At 39.8% G+C, this 25,651-nt stretch overlaps 1 protein-coding gene across 1 annotated transcript in view; it reads left to right on the forward strand.

Moving 5' to 3' along the window:
• The first annotated feature begins 757 nt into the window (after window positions 1-757).
• The window catches only part of WWP1 (WW domain containing E3 ubiquitin protein ligase 1), a 122,875-nt gene continuing 97,981 nt past the window's right edge, over window positions 758-25,651 (forward strand). Inside the window, exon 1 of the mRNA XM_025393677.1 lies at window positions 758-950. The gene's annotated coding sequence lies outside the window, so the exon portion shown is untranslated. The remainder of the gene's footprint in view (window positions 951-25,651) is intronic.

Here is a 25,651-nt window from a genome sequence, read left to right on the forward strand (position 1 = left end):
AACCAACAGCACTTTTCTAAACCAGTTGACTTTTCTGTAAAATGCAGACAGTAGACGCTACTTTATCAGATTGTTGTGTGCGTTAATTGTGCCAACACGTGTACTTGGTCAGTAAGTATCTGCTTTATCACTGGGCTGATGTGAGTGAGGACTAGGTGGTGGGACTTCCACAGAAGAACGTTTTGATTAACAAAAAACGGACTGAAAGTCTTCGGGTATGACCAACGGCTAAATGCAATTATTTACTCTTGCAATGGGTTCGAGGTCAAACACTCAGGTCACGGAGTATTTATGAACAGCCTACTTTTGCTCCCGGACTTTAAGAAGTCCTGTTCCGGGCTCGACCGCCGACCGGAAAGTCAAATTAGCAGTGCCCAGAGCGCGTTTAGAGCAGCGTCTGCCCAAATCTCAGCGGCGGCCCCGCCCCTTCCACAGGTTCAGGCCCCGCCCCTCCCTGCTATTGGCTGTCCCTCCCCCTCCGCTCCACCGCTCGGAAGACCAGGAGGAGCGGAGTTTTCCTAAGGCAGCATCCGAGCGCCCTCGCTGCGCATGCTCGGGGGAGGCGGATTCCGGGTCCGGAGTTGGAGGCTTTGGGCGGCCGCGGCGTAGCGCGCTGTGCCGGGGCTGGCGGGGAGGCGCGCGCTCGGGGCGCGGCGCCGGCGACGCGGCCACGCGGCGCGCTCCCGAGGAAGGGAGGTGTGGGGTCGGCTGGGGGTGGCGCGTGGCCGGGGTGGGGGTGGGGGGAGGGTCGGGTGTCGGCGAGCTCCGCGTGCGGGTTCCGAGTGGCTGCTGGCGGCCTGGGCTGCCGGGGCCGACGCCTGGGTGGCTGCCGCCGCCGCGCCTGCTGCGAGATGGCGATCTTGGGCGCGGAAGGGTGAGGGCGCCCGCCGCAGGAGGAGGTGCCGCTGCCGTGGCCGCCCGGCTGCCGGGAGCCGACAGCTTCGCGCCGGGTAAGGACGGCGCGGCGCGGGGCTGGGGGTGCGGGCGCCCAGGGCGGGAGGGGGCACGGGCCCGGAGCCTTGGTCGCGGTGCTGGGCACCCGGCGCCGTCCGCCTCCGGGCTGGACCCTCCTAGGGGCCGTCGGGGGACTGTCCGCCCTACCTTGGCTACCTTCTCCAGCCAGGGAGTCGGGAGTTTTCTAGGGTGGGGTCACGGGTCTTACCCGGAGTTCGTCCTGGCACAGGCCTGTGCCAGTGATCCTGGAGCGGAGCGAAGTGTTTCCGTGACTCTGCAGCTGCAGTTCTTAGGCTTTCTTAGCCTTCTCTTCGCCTTCCTCCACCTTTCCCTAACACCTCCCTCAAAACACAAATATATGGACTCATTGCCCGTGCCCTGACTTTAACCCCAATTTGAGCGTTGCAAACCAAGGACTCCAGCCTTGGAACGTCTTTTTCTGACATGTTTTTATCACTCCCCGTTCTTCACCGACTCTGCAGCTCCCCATCCCCCGCCCCCCCATCGCAACCCCCACCTCCACCTTTTGTGACCTGGTAGGTTCCAGTGACCTTGCAGATTTTACCAGTCCTTATCTTGTTTGTGACTTACAGACTCTCCTTTCATCTTCGTGTCCTTTTTTTAAAAAATTTAATTTTGTAGTTTGCTCCTTACCTTTACGACCTTTAAATGATCAGTCTTGTTCACAGTCCTTTCTTTGCTCTGTCGATTTGGAGTTTTCTTTGCTCTGGTAAATATATGAAACCTTCATTACCAAAGAAGAGTAGTGTCTGTTATAATTTTGACATTTTTACTCTTCCAGAATAAAAATATTTTTCAGGGGCTTGATTTTGCTTTCTTTTTCTATTTGATAAGTTTAACAAAATTTTGTGTGTGTGTAGGTTAATGTAGAACAAGATTTTGTGTTTCTGCTTTAAAATGTTACTAGTAATAGTAGTGGGGAAAAAAATCATGTCCAAAGTTATATTTGTTTTCCCCATTTGGTGTTTTTACCTGAAATACTTGGTTTACAGTTACCTGCATTTTTTTTTTTAAAAAAACAAGAGTTCATGTGTAAATCCACTTTACCTGCCTCACCAAATCTGTGTGTATTACGCAAGCAAAATGCACCTTTTAAAAAAGAAAGTCATTCTTTTATTGTGTGACTTGTTTTTAGCCATCAAGTAGTAAATTAGCTGCGACTAGAAATGATCATTTTTTATAAATGGTTAGTATGTTAAAAAATGGAAAGTGTAGTGGCCAAGTGTTGGGAGCTACTCAGATTGGGAATTGTAAAGTATTTGGAATAGTTCTTTGGGACATAGCTTATTAACATTTTCAGATAGTTCTTACCTTAAAATGCGAAACTGCTGGTAAGATCTACATCAGGGTTTTGAAAAGCAATAATTATGAGCTACCGGCATAATACAGGATGTCACAGATAAAGTCTCTGCCTTCAAAGAGATGGTAATCTTTGCTGTTTACCCCACGGTGGCTGAAATTTCCTTTACTTCCTTGTACAGTTGTTAAGCATTTACTGCATAATTGTGGGAGGTATTTTGGGGAATACAAAGATGAACTGATTAGCAGTTTCTGCCTTCACACTAATTAGGTAGATAGTGCTATACACAAATGCCCTATTTGTCTTTTAATATATAAGTTTCATAAATGGTACCAAAATCCTCTCAGAAGTAAACTTCAAAGAGTAGAGCTCAGATCTTACTTGGCAAGGTAGGGATAAGAGGGTTAGTTTGTAGAGCTTATGGCTTCTGAAATCATGGTTTTGAAGGACGATTATGACTTTGGATAGGCAGGAAAGGTAATCCAAGCAAAGAGGTATCTCTAAGAGAGCACAGAGTTCCTATTTAGGGAGAGGCACGTACTTATGTTTGGGTGGAACATAAGCTTATTTGTACCAGGATAAAGGATGATAAAACTTGAAGGGAAAATTTGAACTAGTTTATGGGCTGTTTTTAATGCCAGGCTTATGACCTTGGATTTACTAGGTGATGGGGCTTCCACAGATGATTTTGAGTTGGGAGTGAAACAATTTGAACACTTTGTTTCAGAAGGATTAGTGGGATAGCGGCCTGTAGTGTGAATTGAGGTAGGGAGAACCTGGAGGTTGAAAGACCTCCCAGTTGTTGTAGTCATGGGTAGTGAGGATCTGAGCTGTGGTGCAGGCGAATGGAAAGGAAGAAAGGAAGTCGAATAGCCAAAATGGATGAGAGGGCAAGTGAAGAAAGTAAAAATAACTGATTCTGATTCAGGTTGGTTGGGAGAACAGTGGTACCATTTTGAGCAAGATCATGAAGCTTTACCCTCAGCATGTGTGTGCTACTTTACAACTTTTTGGGGATTATTAATTCTTGGTAAAACTGATGCTGGCCTGGAAATTTTCCATATGTGCCTATGCTTCGTGGATATAATTTTAGCGGAGTCCATGGGCCACCTGAAGGTCATCCACAACACTCATCTCGGAATTACTTGGAACTTTTTCTATTTTCGAGGCAGGATTTCTTTCACTCCTGTCCCTATGGTTGGAGTGCAGTGGTGCCTTCTGGGTGCATTGCAACCTCCGCCTCCCAGGCTCAAGAGATTCTCCTGCCTCAGTCGCCTGTGTAGCTGGAACTACAGGCACTTGCCACCACACCCGGCTAATTTTTGTATTTTTTTTTTTTTTTAGAGATGGGGTCTCACTATTTTGCCCAGGCTTGTGTTGAACTCCTGAGCTCAAGCGATCAGCCTGCCTTGGCCTCCTAAGTGCTGGGATTACACTTAGGGCGTAAGCCACCATGCCAGGCCTACTGGGAGCTTTTTAAAACAGTAGAACCTTCAGATTCCTCTATGTATTGATAAGAACTCTTACTGTAGAGATATGCCGTATATATACAGAGACACAATATTACATTTGTGTTGTGGTTTACAGTTTACAGAGAATTTTGACTAATGTTATTTACTATTATATTACAGAATAAACTGGCCCGGGAGTTTAAATGATTTGCCTGAAGCATTATTCAGCTGGTGGGTAAAGTGGAATCAGGAGATTGTTGACAATGATGGTTTTCTTTCATGTATGAAGATAATACAATGGCTTTACCATCAATTAAATATAGTTACTGCCTTTAAGTGACCTTGTCAGTAAGACTAGATGATCCCACAAGATTCCTTCTAGTTTTTAACATTTTGTGATTCTTGGGTCCTAGACTTTCATCAGAGTATCTACCCTCCTTGTTTAATATGTGCATGAGAGCTGGTGAGTCTAAGGGATGAATTGGGTAGAGAAGAGCAGTTAGCAATATCAGATGATTTATTTGGATTGTTACTTTCTTTGTATGTCTCACTTTGGGCTGGGGAGTAGGAAGGAGAGAGGTGATGCAAGTGAAATAAGAAACTTTAAGAACTTTATCGGGAGGCTGAGGCAGGAGAATGGTGTGAACCTGGGAGGCGGAGCCTGCAGTGAGCCGAGATGGCGCCACTGCACTCCAGCCTGGGCGACAGAGTGAGACTCTGTCTCAAAAAAAAAAACTTTATCTTCTCTATTCATTTATACCTTCAGAATACTCTTTTCTTTCAGGAAGGCTTTATCAAATAAAAATGGAGACTTTACAAAGTAAATGAAGATTCCTATTCAATTTTTTTGGGTGGATTAAGTAGCTAGCTAGTATGGTTAAAACATAGTGTGATTGGTAAACAGTTGACCTTTCTGTACCTATAAGATTATCTCCCTGGTAATAGGTTAGCATGTTATTGCATGTTAATACACTTTGATTTCATAATTATTAGAAAGACTGGGTTTTTTACTCTTTGTATAAAAATGTGATACGATTATAATGAGCAGTGGAAAATCCAATAAATTGCCCTTTATAATGGTATCCAAGGAACTAGTTAATAATACTTAATGGAGGAAAAATGATACAAACATACATAGATGAATTTTACTGTTTTTGCTGGCATTAAGAAGAGTGTTATAGCTTATGTTAGTATAGCATTTCACATTTGTAAATAATAACTATATCATTTGGTTCTCATGACAACTGATAAGTGTGTTAGTAATAATTGCTTTATATTTTATTTTATTTTATTTATCTATTTTTGAGACAGGGTCTTGCTTTGTTGCCCAGGCTGGAGTTTAGTGGCACAGTTATGGCTAAACTACAGCCTCGACCTCAGCCTCCCAAGTATTTGGGACTACAGGTGTTTGTCATGACACCCAGCTAAATTTTTAAATTTTCTTGTAGAGATGGGGTCTTGCTGTGTTTCCCCAGGCTGGCCTCTAACTCCTGGACTCGTGGCCCTCCCACCATGGCCTTCCAAAGTGCTGAAATTACAGGCATGAGCCACCGCTTCTGGCCAGTCATTGCTTTTTAGATAAATATGCTGAGGCTAAAAAAAAAAGTTTAAAAAGTTACATTTCCAGAGTGGCTAGTTAGTGGCCACAATTAGAACTAAAACTAAAACCTTATTTTTGTTCCTATGTCAGTATTCTTTTCCCACCCGACTTCTTGCTCTTCATGTACAATGGAACATTAGTTAAGAGCTGTATGTGAAGGATTTGAATTTACCTGTTTGGATTGTGTTAAACTTTTGTACCGTGTAGAGGTGAACTTGTCGGTTTTTTTCCTTTGTGTTAAAATGGTAATCTCACTGCAGTGGCTACTGGTAGGTGATATTTAAATTTGTAAGCATTGTACCACAGAATAGTTATTCTGTCAAGGATAAAGCAGAAGTTGATTTCTTTTTTTTTTTTTATTATTATACTTTAAGTTCTAGGGTACATGTGCATAACGTGCAGGTTTGTTACATATGTATACTTGTGCCATGTTGGTGTGCTGCACCCAACAACTCGTCAGCACCCATCAACTCGTCTCTTATCTGGAAAAGTACATTGGTGAAATGTAGATATTTATTTTATTTTGCAAATTTTGAATTCTGTTGCTTTTACAGATGAAGTTTGTGTTTCCTTTTTATAAAAGCTTAGTCTTTGAAAATTTGCATTTTTTGAGCATATGAATCAGGATCTAATTTCCAAAATATATATAAAGTGGGTATCCCTAATTCAAAGTTTGAAATGCTCCAAAATGGGAAACTTTGAGCCACCTACATTACGCAACAGAAACACCCTCTGGAGTATTTCAGATTTTGGATATTTGGATTAGGGATACTCAACCTATATCATGATATTTTATTATTAGATCATAAGCTCTACCATTGAAACAAACCCAAAGATATTAAAAAGCCCTCCTTAGTGGGCACTTCAATTCATACGTTTAAACAACTCTTTTAGGGAATGTATAATGTAAAACCATATGTCAGATGGTTTTTAAGTTATAAGGAAGACTAGCATTTGTTGATTTAGTCTTGACATTTCTTTCTCTTTTTTTTTGAGGTGGAGTTTCCCTCTTGCTGCCCAGGCTGGAGTGCAATGGCGTGATCTCGGCTCACTACAGCTTCCGCCTCCCGGGTTCAAGAGATTCTCCTGCCTTAGCCTCCCAAGTAGCTGGGATTACAGGCATGCACCACCATGCCTGGCTAATTTTGTATTTTTACTAGAGATGGGGTTTCTCCTTGTTGGTCAGGCTGGTCTTGAACTCCCGACCACAGGTGATCTGCCCGCCTCGGCCTACCAAAGTACTAGGATTACAGGTATGAGCCACCACGCCCGGCCTAATCTTGACATTGCTTAAAACTGTAGTTCACTCACAGCACATACTGGTGTACCTATTATGTGCCAGACATATTTCTAGGTGCTGGGAGTACAGTGTTGAGATGACAGACATGAAGCCTGTCCTCTTGGAACCTGGAGTTTAGTGGAATCACTGACATTAACAAGGGCATAGGACTTTCCTTCTCAGGTTGTAGTTTTGCAGAGTGTAATTAATTGTACCTGTCCTTTTTCTGGGATTTGAAGAAATTATGCAGAACACACAAGGAACCAGGTGAGCGTAGTTTCAGTTATGTGTTGCTGCATAGCAAACAGCCCTAAACCAAGTCACTTAAAACAACCATTTTCTTTGTTACAGTTTTGCTTTCCTGAGTTGGGCTCATCTGGACAAGTTTTGCTGGTGATCACTCTGTGGCTGCTTTTCTCTCCATGTAGCCTTTCCAGAAGAGTTGCTGGCCTTACCTGGTAGCTGATGACTTAGGGCTCACAAGAGTAAGCTGATGACTTAGGGCTCACAAGAGTACAAAGCAGAAGCAACCAGATCTTTTGTTTTGAGAGGGAGCCTCACTCTGTCACCCAGGCTGGAGTGCAGTGGTTGAATCTCGGCTCACTGCAACCTCCGCCTTCCAGGTTCAGGCGATTCTCCCACCTCAGCGTCCCGAGTAGCTGGGATTACAGGCGTGTACTACCATGCCCAGCTAATTTTTGTATTTTTAGTGGAGATGGGGTTTCACCATGTTGGCCAGGCTGGTCTGGAACTCCAGAGCTCAGGTGATCTGCCCGCTTCGGCCTTCCAAAGTGCTGGGATTACAGGCGTGAGCCAACGCGCCTGGTCTGCAACCAGATCTTCTTAAGGTTTAGGCTTGTAAGGGACACGGTATCATTTCTACCTCATTATACTGGTTAAAGCAAGTCAGAAATCTAGCCCAGGTTCAAGGGTACAAATATGTGAATCCATTTGGGGCCATCAGTGTAACAGATTACCATAAATTTTATTTAAGTATAGCATCAGCTTTATTATACCAAAACAGGACTTCCGGAAAACTGTTTTGAAAGCTGAAGCTTAGACAGCTTACTACTTTCTGCAAATCTGGATTTTGAGTCTGAGCCTGCCACAGGGAAAGCTGAGTCTAAAAAGTGCAAATGACAGCACATCTGGCTTACTACGCAGATGGGAATAGCTGGTACTATCCTTGGTTAGAAAAGAAGAGAACATTTGCGGCCTCTGAGGTTTTTCCTAGTATGCCACCATAATGGGCAGGATTGACTTGCTTTCTACTTGAGGGCAGTGGGATCTAACAAAGTACAGGACCCAATAGTCCACACTGCTCGGAAGTAGTGATTTACCCGATCTCGTGAATTGGAGCAGACAGCATCCCATGCAGAGAATGGGCCACAGATGGGCAGAAATCAATTCCCTCTGCCCTTGTGATTGGATTTGAGACCTAGGGGAGCAGGGTGTCTTCACTATCACTCTGGCCTTAACCAGAGTGAGCAGCCTTTCCACCCGTACTCCCAGCCCCAATGGCATTTTCTGTTTGCAATGTCTTGAAAAAGCTTGGGATAAGCTACTCTTCCTTTGAAAGGTGTCATTATAGTGGAGGGAAATCTCTTTCCTTCTAGAGACTGGAATGGAAATCCTCTCTTATGGAAATACAATGAATAAGGTGCTGCTTCTCCTTTCCAAGAACAGGTAGATTCATTGCTTGCTATCTGGGTTTTTCTCGCTTTATCTCTTAGCCTTATCCATTATTGCTTTATTTTAGTCTCAGCAGTGTTTTTGTTTGTTTGTTTTTAGTTCATGTTGGCTGCTAAGTAATGCCATGGTTAAAGGTGAAATGAAGAAAATGAGTGTTTAGTTTTTATTACATTATAGCTTCTGAGTGGAGTAGTGAGTGCATTTCATTTTAAGAATTAGGTTATTAGTGCATAGCTGCGAAGCATTTTTGAAGCATTTCATGTACACTAAAAACAGGCCCCTGCATCCTCATGCAAATCTCTTTGCACATTTCTGAAAATAGTACATTGGCTGTTGCGGGGAGGAGTTTGGTAATTGGATGTACTGAGAAACATGATTTATAGAAATTGGAAAGGCCGGGGCACAAAGAAGGGCACGGATTGAGTTACATGAAGTTGCTTCTTGATGGCTCTCCTCCCTACCCTAAATTACTTGGGTAGTTAAGAAATATCCTAGCATTAACAATGTAGGTATGATAGCCTTTTAGGAAACAAGGAAAACAAGTTCTTTTGGTAGCTATTCAGTATACTCATAAATCTGATTGACTGGGCTAGGTGGAAGCTGACTGTTGAGTCCTGACTTGAAATTAGGATACTGTGGTTATACATTAGCCCCAACTTGCAAAGATGTCCTATTTTTTGTCTGTGTTTAGTTAGACTGGGAAAGAGAATTAAATGAACCTGTTTTGGATAAAGTAGGATATTCTTTACCTTAGAAGTAAACAAACTAGATTGCTCTTCTCTTTTTAAGTTTTTAACAATAGAGGCACTTTTGGCATACAGGTTAAGAGTTACAGTTTAAAGTCAGGCAGACCTGACTTGTGGTAGTACTGTTTAATGGTAGGATTGCCTCAGTTTCTTCTTTTGTAAAATGTAAAGAATACCATCCTTAATGGATTTTTGTAAGGATTAATTGAAATAATGTTTATAAAGCAGAAAGCATGGTGGCCAGAACATAAGCCCTTAAAGCAAGTTTATTGCTCGTAATTCAGTATTATTAAGTTGAAAATTCAAACAAGTATTCACTTTGCTGTGAGCTACTCATTTCTCAAAGACAGTTCTAGCTTTGTTTTGGCATGGGCAGAGCTCCTTATCAAATTTTCCACCCCTCACTTTTTTTTGAGACAGGGTCTCTGGCAGCTCTGTCTCCCAGGCTAGAGAGCAATAGTGTGATCATGGCTTATAACAGCCTTGACCTCCTGGGCTCAAGCAATCCTCCAACCTCAGCCCCACAAGTAGCTGGGACTACAGTTATGCACTACCATGCTCAGCTATTTTTTTTTTCTTTTTCTTTTTTTAGTAGAGTTGTTGCCCAGGCTGGTCTTGAATTCCTGGGCTCAAGTCATCCCCCCCACCTCGACCTCCCATAGTGCTGGGATTTACACGCGTGAGCCACCATGCCTGGCCAAATAAAAAACAGTTGCTAAAAGGGTAAGCATGAAATCTGGGATACTCACTTAACATGGCTAGCAGTATATCAGGTAGTGATGGTTTTGCTGTGCAGCCTGGGAACAAGAAATCATTAACACCATCATTAGATAAAGTATAGTATAGACCAGTGTTTGTCAAAGTGCAGTCCTTGTGTAACAGTCGTCTGGGATGCTTATTAAACATGCTGATTTTGAGTATCCTTTGAGATCTCTGATATGGTCCTTGAGAGTGGAGCTTAGGAATCTTCATTTTTTGCAAATGTCTCAAGAGATTTTATACATGTTAGTTTGAGAACTGTTGGTAGAAACTGAGTTGGTTATTTGGGGTCCTAGTGTGCTCTGTCAGAGGTCATTTTTCTAGCTAGCTAAAATATTCCTTTTTTTTTTTTTTTTTTTTTTTGAGAAAGGTCTTGTTCTGTTACCCAAGGCTAGAGTGCATTGGCAAGATCACGACTCACTGCAACCGTAACCTCCTGAACTCAAATGATCCTCCCACCTTAGCCTCCCTAGTAGTTGGGAGTACAGGTGTGTGCCGCGACACTTGGCTAATTTTTTATTTCTATTTTATTTACTCATTTTTTAAGACAGAGTCTTACTGTCACCCAGGCTGGAGTACAGTGGCACGATCTCGGCTCACTGCAACCTCTGTCTCCCAGGTTCAAGTGATTCTTGTGCCTCATCCTCCCGAGTAGCTGGGATTACAGGTATGTGTCACCACACCCAGCTAATTTTTGTATTTTTTGTAGAGACGGGGTTTTACCATGTTGGCCAGGCCGGTCTTGAACTCCTAGCCTCAAGTGATTCACCTGTCTTGGCCTCCCAAAGTTCTGGGATTGATTACAGCCATGAGCCATCGTGCCCTGCCTTATTTTTATTTTTTTGTAGAGATGGGGGGGTCTTACCTTATTGCCCAGGCTGGTCTTTAACTCCAAGTGATCCTCTCACCTTGCCGTCTTTCCAAAAATGCTGGGATTAAAGTTACGAGCCAGTGTGACCAGCCCTCAAGTATTCTTTAAGTACACATGTATAATGTAAATACAAAGAGAGCTTAACATCTGAACCTTCCAGACATTTAAAACAGCCTGAGATAATTGCCAAGGACTTGATCCAAACAAACTCTAGAAACTTGATACAGGGTGATTACAGTGAGGAGTAGGCAAGAGAAATGATACTGCAAAGAGACCTCCATTAGGCTTCCTTGTTCAAAACATTTCCTCCGTACATCTTTCTACAAAAGCAGAAATTACTTTGAGCAAAGCTAATTCTTTTTTAAAAATGCCTACTGAGAGTTCAGCTAGAAGTTATGATTCATTATTAAATAGTCTGATTGCTTTTCGCTTAGCTAAGGTAAGCCACTTAAAAATAGAGATTTTTAACTGAAATGTGTCAAATTTGGAATTTGGGCTTTTGACTAGAAGGTAGGTTGGTTGGGGGCATGATGTGTCTCTTATAGGAAAAAGCCTTTGTTTAGGGTAAGGGCATTGACTTGGAAAGTCGTGAGAAGAGGTTTGAATTTTAAATTAATGAAAGAAACAAAACAAATTTCAAGCTAATCTCTAACTCTTATTTAGGGCCACAGTGATGACACCTATGGGCTCTCTCACTTAAACCCTCCTCAGACCTATGACCAGCAGGACCCAAAATCTGATCCTGTCATCAGAAGAGTAGATCTTTTTTCCTGGAAAAACCTAAAAATATGGTTGAAATAAACATAGGTTGCTGTGTTAGTAATTTTGTGGTCAAAAATATGCCAAAGCCATGATTTTTTTTTTTTTCTAAATTTGAGTGGAAAGGATTAGTTGACATTTCTTTTTGAGGAGCCTATTGTTTTTTTTGTTTTTTTGTTTGTTTTTTTTTCTGAGACACAGTCTCGTGTTGCCCAGGCTAGAGTGCAGTGGTGCAGTCTCAGCTCGCTGCGACCTCCGCCTCCTGGGTTCAAGCAATTCTCCTGCCTCAGCCTCCCAAGTAGCTGGGATTATAGGTACCTGACACCCGGTGGCTAATTTTTGTAGAGGTGGGGGTTTCACCATGTTAACCAGGCTGGTCTCGAACTCCTGTGACCTCAAGTGATCCGCCTGCCTTGGCCTCCCAGAGTGCTGGGATTACAGGCTTGAGCCAAGGCACCTGGCCATGAGAAGCCTATTGTATTTGTGTTTGTTTTCACTGTCTCTTTGAGCCCTTTCTCTCGGGGAAAAACAATAGCCATCTCTTTTTGTCTATGCTCTGTGAAATATTGTGTCAATGTTTACAAGTGAATACGGAATGGAAGGTATATATTATACTTGGGAATACCATTTTTCTAGGTTAAAAGTGGTAATTGTAACTTGTTTTAAAACTTTCTTTGTGATTTAATTTCCATTAATGTATTGGCTATTTAGAGCTCGGGCCTTAAATAAAGTAAGACAAACCTAGATTTGAGTTTTGGCACCCATGGGCTGAGTGATACTGTTTAAGTTAACTTCAGTTTAAGCCCTAGTTGTATCATATGTAAAGTGAGAATAATATGCCCAATTCATGGGTTTATTGTGTGACTTAAAGCTGGCACTTGGTTTTCAGTACATATTCACTTGGCTGGGTCTATAATACCTTCTCGTTGGTGTCAGATCTATTTCAGAATTTTCTTGAATTTTGGAAAGGTAATCCGTTCCATATACTGTTAAATAAAACCCAGTGAAGTCTAGGGCAGTGCCTGTACTTTGTTTGGCAAATGCTTGTGTGTGGATAAGTAAGGTTAATAAATAGCCACACATCAGGTCAGATTTTGTTGCTAAATGAACTTTCAGGTTTTTTTAGTTTTTTGCATTTTGGGTCTGTTGATATTGTGTCCCTGTATTTTGGATTCTAATACTTTCCTCTAAGAATGAGGACTATCTGATGAAAATGTATCCTTTACAGCATGCTTTAAAATGCTTAGGAAGAGTATTTGTAAATAGTGAATTAACAGTGTGTATCTATTATGTAAATAACTTGAAAATATCTTGAAATTGTGTATTTATAACAGATTTTGTGGCAGTACTGTATTCCTTTCAAGTTCTTAAATGTAATTTCTAATCCTTACTGCAGGTGTGTGAGGGGCTTTCTTTACCTACTTTTCTCTATATGTTGTGGAAATGTAGAAGAAAAATATTGAGAGTTTCTGTGCCTTAGAGTAATTGAGAGTGTGGTTAGAGTGGTGGTGATCAGGGTGAGATGGGGTTAGGAAATTAGCTGTTATTGGGCACCTTCTATATTCCTGATTCTAGAAAAGAGTTCCACTTTCCCACAGCTAATATTTAACACCTTTTTTTTAAAAACAAACAAACAAAAAAAAAAACCCCTCACAATACTATATTAATTTGGTTTTAGTATCCTCATTTAACAAACAGGAAAACTCAGACTCAGATTAAATATGCACAAATAGAATTGAAGTTTGCACGTAGGTCTGTCTGACTTAAAAACTGTTCTCTACATTACATTACCAAAATGTGCTCTTCTCAAACTTGAAATTGGCACTTTGGAATTGAAGAGTTAGGACATCTCCATGGCTGCTTAAATGCTGATAAATTAGAATTCTTAATGTATTAAGAAACAATCAGAAGATGTTTTGAGGTGAACATAACTTCGAGTCATGATATGCTGCTGATGAGCACACTGTGGAAGAGTGCTGGTTTTATCAGCAGTTCTGGGTTTGGCCTGCCGTTAAGAAGCTCTGAGTTTCTGAGTAATTCTCTTTAATCACCTCTCATCCTCAGCTCAACTTCGTGACTCTGCTTTCTGCTGCTTCATAAAGGCAGCAAGTATGTATATTTCAGGAATGCCAAAATATTAAAAATTTTTGAATTTTTAGGAAAAAAGTCAGTTAAGCAAATATACTATTAAAATATCAGTTTGAATCAAGTGACCAATTACTTATGGAAATGTTAGTGTCATTTTGAAATAAGAGATTATACTGAAGTTTGATCTTCATAGAATGTGAATGTCATGTTGTCCTGAATGCTTTCCCAGAATACATGGAAATTATTTATTAAGCATGATCTCTAACAGCTTGCCTACTCCATTATTTATGTGCTTATACTTTTACACATTTATCTTTTTACGATTAATTGTTCTTTCTCTCTTAACCTTAAGGAAAGATATTTTCAAAGGCTAGCTTAACAGCCCACAAAACCACCTGACGTAAGCTTTAGTTGATAAAATAAGAGAATAGTAACTTCAGATTGATACAGCAAACTTCTCATTTTAAGGCATGGGATTAGCTCAGCGTTTCTTATTATATATTTTGTTTCTGCAGTGCATATGTAGTGAAAAGAGCATTATCTTTGAGCTCAAGAAAATCTGGCTTCAAATTCAAAGTTTTACTAGTTTCATGGCCCTGGGCAATTTACTTCAACCTAATTTTTCTTATCTGTTCATAAGACTATTAATGATGACTCTAATAGATAATTGATAACGTTAGAGAGAATTTTTTTGTAAAGTGACTGACGTCTAATAGGAGCCCAGTAAATGTTTGCTGCTGCTGTTATATTTTGGAGTCAGAGGCCTGGTTCAGGTTCTGTGTTTAAGACTGGCTATGTTTTCTGCATCACTCAGGTGCTCCACCTAAGTGTATGAGGTCTTGGGCTTTATCATCTTACCTTTCTGTCTAGCAAGTATCTACACAGCTCTTTTTATACGTTAACTTACGTTGATTCTGTAAGTTTGGAACCCAAGTTTTAATGTACTTAGTGTTATTTGAATTATATTGTCTTCGGAAACCTGCAGCATAGGAGTGGGAAACCTGTTTCTGATGTTCACTAGGGTAAGGGGAAAAACTATCAAATGCATGCTTTTATATATGTATATATACACATACACACACACACACATATATATTTTTTTACTGTAAAAACTTTGGTGTAATATGCAAACATAATATTGTATAAGAAACTGAGAAATTATAGCAAATTAAAAGAAAAACACTAGCTCATTCTTAGTACTGTACTGACACCATTTAGGTTTATCTTTTGTTGACATAGCTAAATTTTAGTATAAATTATTTTAAGACAGAGAAATAAGAATCTTAAGGATGGGAAAAATAAAGTTCATCAATGCATGATAAGTAAAATTATATTTCGCTCTTTTTAGAGGTGGAGGAGGAGATGGAGCTGGGAGAGAAGGAAAGATCAGTGGGATAATAGAGTAATGATGCCAAAGAAAGCCCTATGTTTTTGTGTTTTAAAGGCCTATAGCTGCTTAGGTTAAAAATTGGAATAGTTGCTGCTAAGTGATGAATACATTTTCTTTTCTTTCTAATGTTTTCTAGTAAACATAGTAACTGATATCCTTTCCTGCAATGGAGGAAAACTGTCAATTTCATTTTGGGGAAGTTGGTATAATCTATTTTATTTTTTAAAAAAGGTTCTTTTTATGGTGCAACATCACCACCTTGTGGCTGTCTAGAATATTGTTTCTAAGTTGTTTCCACCACTGTAAGCATAAATTAAATTGTTCTTTGATATTGGCCAGCGACTCTATCTAGTTTGTAATGCGTAGCTTTTTACTATAAATAGGGGTGGAGAGTAGAAAATAAAATGATTTGTATACAAGAATTGCAACTTTATAGAAGTGTATTTGAGGAAAATAATTGTGTAAATCATTGTGAGGTTGGTATGATTATGGATGGTTTCTGTGTATTTCATATTTTCATGAAATATGCACTATTTTCAGTGAAGTAATTCTAAGCTAAAAACTATCAATATGTTCTATGTTCCAGTTCTCATTTAATAAGAAAATTGAGGCCAAGTAAAGTTTAGATGCCCCATCTCACTCAGCCATTTAATGTAGGACTGTTTGTTGTCTAAAACAGTGTTTTCTAAACTGATGACTCTTGGAGGGATATTTTCTACATGAATTTTTACACTTTTTTCTTTTTTTTATATGACTGCTAACAGCCAAATACTTTTTTCATTTTGACGATAATTTTAAGGGGACAAATCAGAATGAAAAGTATGATGGTTAATTCAAAAGAGCATCTAGAATAAATAGGCCATTTGGTTTTACTGCCCGTATTTACTTAGTTGTTTGGGTATTTGGTTGACACTAAGTATTCTTCAGTAGCAAATATGTATTAAACACTTCCAGTATGCCAGGCTTTGAGGGAGGCAAGTGGTAAGGACTTGCCCTGGCATTCTTGGAATTTAGTATTCAGTGAGATAAATAAAGCTGTTTTATGACAAAAGTTTAATATCAGGGGTTCTGGATAAAAGTAGCTATAATTTGTTTTGTGTTAGGCATCATGCAAAGGGATTTAGGTACTGCTTTTTAGTCTCAGCAACTGATTTTGAATTTTGCTTTGATTTTGCAGGAGCAGTGTATATGCACACAAATAAATATTGGTGGAAGCCCTGGCATACCCCCATGGAATGATGGTTTTCCTCGTCAAGTATGGACAGTTTGGCTGTTCCAGTGGGCTTTCCTGGCTTGGTCTTGCTATCCTGCCACCATTTGTCACAATGTTTCTGTGGGAAAATTTGTCTTGTATTCCAAGAAGTCATCTTTTCCTTAAACTTTTGGGGTCTAATGTTTGATAGTTTGGGGTTTAGCATACAACTTCTAAAGTGTTTGGAATGTTTAATTAGGGTTGGGGAGTATCCAAGTGTAATAAGCCTCTGTCCTGTATTCTTTTGTTTCTTTGAATATTTAATAAGTCAAACTAGCATTTTAGATCCTTTAGTTTTGTATTGGACTTTTTTCTATTGAGCATTTGTTTTGGGCTGTGGAGGTGAAATATTGGTGAGGTGAGCATGGACTTGAATCTTAGAATTAGGGCAGAGATGGGAGAGGATGTAGGTGGGTATTGTCCCATTTGCATAGTATTTTCTTAATGATATTTTAATTTAAAATTTCAGTTCTGTGCTGTATAGGTATTTTCTTAACCTAACCACTCTAGCCATCTTTTATTGTTGTTTTAACAGTTAACATAATAATATGTTGTTTTATTAGTTGTGTATCTGTGTGTCTTCATTTAATACACATTTATTGAGGGTTTTTTGTTTTTTCTTTTTTGGAGACAAGGTCTAACTCTGTCCCCCAGGCTGGAGTGCAGTGGTGCCATCACAACTCACCACTGCCTCAAACTCCCCAGGCTGAAGTGATGTCCTACCTCAGCCTCTTGAGTAGCTGGGACTACAGGAACGCACCACCACACCCAGCTAATTTTTTTTTTTTTTTTAATTTCCTTTATTTTGGGTATATATAATTCTGTTTTGTTTTTTGTAGAAACAAGGTTTTACCATGTTGCCCAGGCTGGTCTCGAACTCCTGGGCTCAAGTGATCCACCCACCTTGGCCTCCCAAGGTGCTAGGATTATGAGCATGAGCCACCATGACTGGCCCATTTATGGAGTATTTAGAAGGGGCCAGACATTGGGCTAGAGGCTAGAATTACGATGAAGCTTAGTAATAAAGACTTTAATAGTACAACAGGGGAGATAGAGAAAAAAACATGGTTAGAGTGCTCTGAAGACACATAGCAACTAGTTCAAAATTGGAGAGATGACACTTGAGCGGACAGATGATTAGAAGTGAAGGAGAAGAGCAGTGGGAGGAACATGTGGGAAGTTGTTGGTATCTAAATCTGTGTGAGAATCACCTAGAATGCCCAACACAGACCCCAGGTGATTCTGCCATGCAGCCAGATTGGGGACAATTGGCAATGAATTAGAAATCTATGCGAATAGTGAACTTTTTTTTTTCTGGAGAATCATCTTTTTTTCTCTACCTAAATTTTAATGAATGGAGGTAAAAGAGGGAGTGTGTATAAATAATGAATTGGAATGACCAGGACTAGTTTGATAATAGTTGGAGTGTGCCCCTTTCTCTTCTGGAACCTAGGCTCTAAACAACTCTTAACAGTTTCATTGTTTCAAATCGTGTACTATTAAAATGAGCTGGAAGAAAGTTCTTGTCTATGGGGATTGGTGCCTCTACTCAGCTGGGCCCAAGTTTCTCCTCTGTCTGCCTCAGATTCCTTACCTTAGTCACATACCTGGTAAAACGGAATTTTGTCTATTCTCATTGACCGTTGTATTGCCAGTGCCTCAAAGAGTGTCTCCTACTTCACTGAGAAAATTGGAGACATTAGGGAACATATCCTTAACTTCCTTTCCAGACATTTTTAAAGATACCTGCACCCACAAGCATCCTTTCCTCTTTGAAATCTCAGAGGAAGAGCAGTTTTTGTCTCTACCTGTGTTTAATCTCAGCCAGTTCTGCCTTCTCAGGTATCTTGTGTTAGTGGTCATCATCCAGCCAGTGACTACAGCTTCTGCTTGCCTGTAAAGAATACTCAGGTCTCTTTCATCATTAAAAACAATCCTCTAAACATGTTTACACTTATGTTTCTCTTTTCTTTGCTAGTCAAAATAATCTGAAAATAAGTTTCTGGTTGTTCTTTTTGCTTCATAAGCCGCAGGCTTCTGGGCCTATCTTTCCATGAAAATTGCTCTTGCTAAGGGCCTGGAAACTTTCACATTGTCCAGTAAACAATTTGCTGTTTTTACTGATCTTACCTTGATGGGGTTGGTCACTGTTTCCTCCTTCTTGAAATTCTTCCTTGGAGTTTTCTTTTGGTTTTCGTCACCCCTTTTCATAGTTCCTGTCTGCTGTCCAGCTTATTAGTCCTGGGGTTGCCTAGGTTCTGCTCTATGCAGTAGGCCTTTCCTGAGTGAGTGCGTGTACACTGGGTACCTGTCACAGCATGGCTGGCTTTCAGTTTACTCTCAAGCTCTGCTCATAGGATGTCATGCACAGAATATACCTCCAGAATATAGCTCTTTGCTGTGCTGTGTCTGTCAGTAACTGTTTATTGGGGGCCTTTCCCCAGCCAGACTCTGGAGTAGGTTCTAGGAATAGAATGACAAATAAGATAGTCTCGGTCCTCAAGGATCTTATCTTGGCAGAGATGGGAATATGGATAGAAGTGAGAGGACAAAATATGTGAACGTCAGTAATTGAGAATTACTAGGACAGATAAAATAGGGCGAGGTGGTAGAGTTGGCCTGTGGTGATCAGGAATTCTTTCTGAAGAGATCATATGTAAGTTGAGTCCTAAGACTGAGAAAGCAGCCAAAGGACTGTTGGATGAAGCAGTGAGTGCAAAGGCTCCTTAGCAGCACTTGAGGTAATTAGGTTGAGGAATGGCAGGAATGGATACAGAAGAGAAGGAAGAGGTGGGGCAACAGATTATATAGGCATTTATGAGTTTGGATTTGTTGTAGTTAAAATGAGAGAACATTGGAAACAGAGTTACCGTGATGTATCCTGCTTTAGAGGGATCAGTCTGACTGCTGGGTAGAGGATGGATCTAGGTTGGGAGTGAAGAGTGGGGCAGGGAGACCATTTAGCAAGCTGTGCTTAGTTTGGATGAGAAATTATGGGCTTGGAGATAAAAGCTGTAGTGGTAGTCATGGTAAGAAGTAATTGGCCTAGTCAGAAATCTGGGACATCTTAACGTCCCCCCTTCTTTTACCCCTGCATCTCATTAGTCCACCTCTTATTATAGATTCTGCTCCTCAATGTCTCTGCTTCCTCTTCTCTTTCCCCTAATTTCAGGCCATTTTCTGCCTAAACTACTTTCAGGCTACCCTCACAACACTGCCAAAGGGGTTTTTCTAAAATACACATATATTCCTTCTCTGCTGAAAATGTAGTGGTTCTGTATGGCTTTCCTGGTATTCTTCATGGTATAGCTTCTTTCTGCCTTAATAGTTTTGTCTCTTAAATTTCTCCCCCATACCTTTCCTAACAGAACTACTATTTAACCTGCTTATGTTAGTCATCTCACCTCTCTGGGCACGGAATGTCTTGAAAGCATGTCTTTCCTTTCTACTTCTTTTCTTTTGTATGTGCAGCTGCTGCATTGGAGTCCTCCACAACTCATCTCAACTGTTACCATTTCTCAGAATTCTTTCCTGACAACTCTTTACCTCTTACCTCCAAATAATATTAAGGTGCTCCCCTTTTGTTGTGTAGTTACTCTCTGCGCAACCTTTTCTGTCAATGAACTTAAAATTGAGTCACTTGTCTGTTTCTGCTACTAAATTTTAAACTCATTGAGAGCAAAGAACATATTTTATATGGTTTTTATATTTCTAGTGTTTAATGTATCACCTCAAAATATGCCGTGTGTGTGTGTGTGTGTGTATATATACCAAAAAACTTCATTCAAAAAATTGTTAAATTGCCTAATGCCTAGTTTGTTTAATTATTGATCACCTTTTTTTTTTTTCTTTTTGCAACATGGTAAATTGATTTACTAGAAAGATTAAATTAGACGCTTATGTCAGTATTTTTCAGGGAGAGAATGGAGGCCATATCAGTGTTTATTAAGTGATTGAATTGTAGTCTGATGGTGCAGACAGGTCCAGGAGAAAGTGGATATGAGGTGGCCACTGTTTGGCCTTGGAAGAGGAGCGGAAATATTTCAGTAGAGTGGTGAGGGCAGCAACCAAATTGCAAAGGTAGAAGAGTGGGTGACAAAGAAGCTAGACATTATTTTAGGAAGTGAGTTCATCAAAGGAATTTTTTTCTCCCTTTTTCTTGTTGCTCTTGTTTTTTAAAGTAATGCATGAGCCCCAAATCTGTTTGATGACCCAAAAAGAAGGGTTTAAATGAGGGAGGAGAAGTGAGGGAAGACATTATCCTAGAAGATGACAGTGTGTAGGTATACCACTTCAGAAAGTAGGAGGGCATATTTAATTTCAAAGACTTAATGCTAGGACAGGATTGAGTGTAGTGTCTTTTTACAGAAATTTTCATCAGAAATTATTTAAAAGCTGGGATTAGTATCTCAAAAGCACCTCAGTGTTTAGAATTAACTGATACAAATCGTATAAATGTAGCAGGACTATTATTTTTCTATAAATGCATTATTTAACTTTCATTATTTAAAATTGTTCCGTGTATTTAATATTATTTAATATTGCATTTTTCATGCTTAATAATTTAGCATTTATATAGTACTTGATAATTCACAAAGTGCTTATCTAATCTTACCTTGAAGGTATCAAAAAACAAAATTATCACAAATTTAGTTATAGATCTAATTGGCTTTTATTCACAGTCTGTTATAGATCTAATTGGCTTTTATTCCATTCTACAAAATAGAATGAGAACGTCTGCTGGGTAGTGGCAGAACGCTGGGTTTTGTAAGATGGGGACAAGGAAACAACAACAGAGAAAAAGCTGACTGGTTAATGTCAGGATTAAAGCAGAGGGGAATTCTTTATGATGTTGACTCAGGCAGACTGTTGTCTGTTTTCAGGGAAAGATGGTCTGCTTTGACTATCTGCTTCCTTGAACTTTTAGTTTAATTATGTGGCATTTAGCATGAGTGGCTTCATTTTGTCTTGGTCTGGTATTTTGGGGCCTAATGCAGGAGCTTAGTCCAAAAACAATGGCTCCCCTAAGTTTTGCTTAACAAAGGCTACTGAAAGAGGTTAAATTATATGTCTATGGGCCGAGCGTGGTGGCTCACTCCTGTAATCCCAGCACTTTGGGAGGCCGAGGTGGGCCGATCACTTGAGGTCAGGAGTTCAAGACCAGCCTGGCCAACATGGTGAAACCCCGTCTCTACGAAAAGTACACACATTAGCCAGGTGTGGGCACCTGTGGCCCAAGCTACTCAGGAGGCTGAGGCAGGAGAATCACTTGAGCCTGGGAGGCGGAGGTTGCAGTGAGCCAAGATCACACCACTGCACTTAGCCTCGGCGACAGAGTGAGACTCCATCTCAAAAAAAAAAAAAAAAAATTGTCTGTGGTCTTGCTCATTTTATTTATTGTGCTTTGTCACTAAAATGACAAAGGTAGTATACGTGAAACACATTTTCCTTGAAAGGGTGGTTAGTTTAGTTTTGCTTTGGGTATGTAATTGTAACTTTTGTCATTAATTGGAACAAGATCTCTGATAGAAGAGCACATTAAATTGCTCTGATCATATTTTCTGGTATTACTGAAGCCTTGCTGTGATGCAGGGCTATTTAGAAAGCAAGGACATAGATGGAATTTAAAGTACTCAAAAAGGTACTTGATTAGAATTAATGAGAACGAAAAGAGAATTGAGTTAAATAGTTTCACTAGTTATTGGACTTGAATTTCTGTAAATAAAGTGAATTTTATGTGTTGGTTGCTTTGAGAGAGAGAAAAAAATTTGTGTTCATTATGTAACTAATAGTTTAGAGTAGATTGATCATAGAATAATTTTGAGAACAAGGCTTTCATATAGCTTAGAAATGGTTAAAATTGGCATTAAAAAGGGAATCTACAGAAAAATCAAGATTTGGTGCTTCAAGCTCAAAACTGTGATATGTATGGTGCATTTTAATGTAAGAATATTTTTTGCTTACGTTATACATGTTAATGAGAGGTAAATTTTGAGGTAACTTACTGTAAAGCAGAGGAGTTTTCTGTGTAATTATTTGAGAGGAATAAAACTTTAAAAATAAAAAATACTTCAGTGCTTTGGGAGGCTGGGGTGGGAGGCTCACTTGAGCTAAGGAGTTCTGGACCAGCCTGAGTCAAGTGTAGAGAGACCCCATGTCTACACAAACAAACAAAAAAATTAACCAGGCATGGTGGTACATGCCTGTAGTCCCCGAGACTCAGGCAGGAGGGTGGCATGAGCCCAGTATTAGACGCTGCAATGAGCCATGATCATGCCACTGCACTCTATCCTGGGTGACAAAAGTGAGACCCTGCCTCCAAAGAAAGAAAGAAAATAAAGTAAAATTAAAAATTAAAAATACAATCGAATAGAAGCTCACTTTCTATAAGAAAATGAAGTGGTTGAAAAATAGGAAGAGATTGCATTTATGAAAGGGGAGATGTGAGATATATCTGAAAAAGAAAAGTCAAGAAACAAGGTTTAGATTTATGTTACTGGAAAAGAAGATGTAAAAATTAGAGAGTAAGAGAAAACAGAACTAACAGGCTCAGAAAAAAATTAATGTATTAATGTTAATTAAAAATTAATGTATTATCTCCCTCTGGCTGAAAATCTGAAATTGAGTGATAATGAATAGTAAGAGTTGGGTATTCATACTAACTTAGGAAATTGGGCATTTTGAAGAAAAATACATTTTTCTCATAGAAATACTTCCTAAAGGGCCATATATTGTACACTTAAAGGAACTTTGAAATTGACCAAAAATACAGAAAGATGGAGGAAAGATAGTTGAAATTATTAGATCCTGTGGTTAGATAGGCATTTTTAGGTTAAAATAAACACCCAAATTAAAGTCAGAGGCTAACAAGTACCTGTAGATTCCATGTTTATTTGTCATTTTTCTGGTAGATATTGCAAGTACTCTTCAAGTCACTGGAATGGTACAGCTCAGAAGTGCTATTCTGCAGCACACTTGTAAATTATCAGAAGAGGGGCATCCTTGTATTTTGAGTATAAGTGGATCAATCCGTGATATTTATAGGGAGAGGTCAAGTGTGGACAAGAAAGCTTTAATTTTTTGGCTGGTCATATTGGTTGATGCCTGTAATCCCAACACTTTGGGAGGCCCAGGTGGGAGGATCACTTGAGGCCAGAGGTTAAAGACTAGCCTGGGCAAATAGTGAGACCCCGTCTCTATTTGTATATAAAAAGCTTTAAAAGAAATTAGATAGCTTCTTTCTCAAATAGTTAGATATATACATTGAGAACACCAAGTTTATTTGAAGGTAGAGACAGAGGCACAATAAAGACAGAACCTGGGAAGAAAAGCCCAATAGGAGATAGAAGTGAAAAGTGATATTAACGTGGCACTGGTAAGATTGGAAACAATTGTACTTAGCCTGTTTTCTTGACATAACATGTGAAAAGTTGAAACTATGAAGTGCTATGCAAATGTAAAGTATTAATGACATTGCCAGTAGGGCCCCTACAGTGAAGGAGTGTGGGAGCCTGCTGGAGAGACTATAGTTCCTGAGTTAAGCAGACCAATTCTAAGGGAAGAGTGCAGTGGTAGAGAATACTATTGGGAGATTGTGAGAAGAATAGGACCCATCAAGTCCAGGATGGGGTCATATGAGCTAGTGAATGGAACGGAGATCAGCAAGATACAGGACAGGTGAGTTGTTGGCATAGATGCATAGGCTGCGATGGCATGGGGTATGATGGCATGGGGATGATGGATGATGGCATGGGCCAGGGAAGAACAGTAGCACTAGTTGGAAATGCCTTGAGTAGAGAGATCAGTGGTGATGATACGGACAGAGAGTCTATTAAAAGTAAATGATTCGGAGGGCTAAAAGGTATTGAGAAAACCTCTTACTGTTCCCTTCTCCCGACATGTAGTCCCAATGATATGATTTTGAGCCCTAGTGATGAGTCGTTCCTATAAAATTGGTTTTTCCTTTCTGAATTTGCAGGTCACATGGAAATGAAAAATCTAACAGAATTATACTTTTATAACAGGATTCCACTAGAAAAGTTTCTTTGAGATACATCAAAAGAGCTGTCTAGGCAGTTAGAGCCATTACACTGTTCGCTAGGATTATCAAAAACCCCAGTTTGGCCAGAACTGAGAGGTTTCCCAGGATGCAAGATTAAAACCTGATGTTCCTGAGCAAACTGGGACGAGTTGGTCGCCCTCCTGTTTACTCTCTCATTCTATAAAGTCATTGAAATGACCAACAGTATTTCTATGTAGAAGTAATATTTCTATATTCCTATATATAATTTAACTTAAAATGTAATCCTCTATTTTGTAGTTTACATTTTAATGAAATATTTATTTTATGCTTTAGAGTTGCTGAATCTTAGCCATATTGAGGGGGGAGACTGCATGGTTCATCCATTTTTATCTTTGCCACATTCATTGAGTTTTACATTTTATGCTTGATAAAATAGCTTTGCCTAAGTACAGGCTTTCTAACCTTTTAGGTTCCACATTTATTGGACTAAACTGCTCTGTTACATATCATCCTATCTTGTTACTGAGTTTTTTCTTGTGTATTAGTATTGTCGTCAAAATTAGACTCGGTATTGAAGCCAGGACTTTGTCTTCTACCATTTCTGTATCCTTGCCATACCCACTTTATAAACTACGCAGCCAATAAGTATGTTTATTAATTGATCCAGGCACATAGATATGTGACAGTATTTATTTGACTTTTCAAAGCTTTAACACTGCAGAGTGTGCAGAATGAATCAGATCTGTTCGAATTGGATCTTCCTTTCCCTTCCCTTCCCTCCCCTCCCCTCCCCTCCCCTTCCTTCCCCTTCCTTCCCTCCCTCTTTCTTTCTTTCTTTCACAATTTTGCTTCTGACTTAAGAAAGACATTTTGAAGTAAGCAGGCAATTAAGATATACCTTCTAAATGAGGATTTGATAGATCTATAACCTGAGTACTGGAAATGTAGTTTATTATCTACATTCAGGACTTTTTTCTGTTCTTTGCAGTTGAATAATAGTGAACCTTTATACAAGCCTGGGGATTTTCATAGGGTTGGACCGACATAATTAGCTTAGATATTACTGACCATACCCTCTGAGCGTAGATTATGACCTAAAACTCAGACTTCGTTTTTTCTTTTGCCAACCCTGCTTTCTAAATTCCTGAGCCTAAATTGATCATACAGTTTTTTTGTCTTCTCATATGCTGGGGACCAAGGACAACTTGATAAAAGTCATACCGTTATGCAGATTGTTGTCCCTGAGGGCTTGTGATAAGCACAGTATTAATAGGGCTCAGCAGAAGTTGATCAGCACTCTCTCATTCTGCTCAATATTTATTCCAAAACGTCTCCACTGTGAACAAGCCCATTGTCTTCCATGGAAGTTAATGCCACTTACATAAACTGTGACTCCAAAATATTTCTTCCCCATGGACCTGTTTCCTCGACTGCATGCTTGTCTAACTAGCTGTCTATTATACCTG

The sequence above is a fragment of the Theropithecus gelada genome, chromosome 8 (assembly GCF_003255815.1).
Source record: "Theropithecus gelada isolate Dixy chromosome 8, Tgel_1.0, whole genome shotgun sequence".
Lineage (NCBI taxonomy): Eukaryota > Metazoa > Chordata > Mammalia > Primates > Cercopithecidae > Theropithecus > Theropithecus gelada.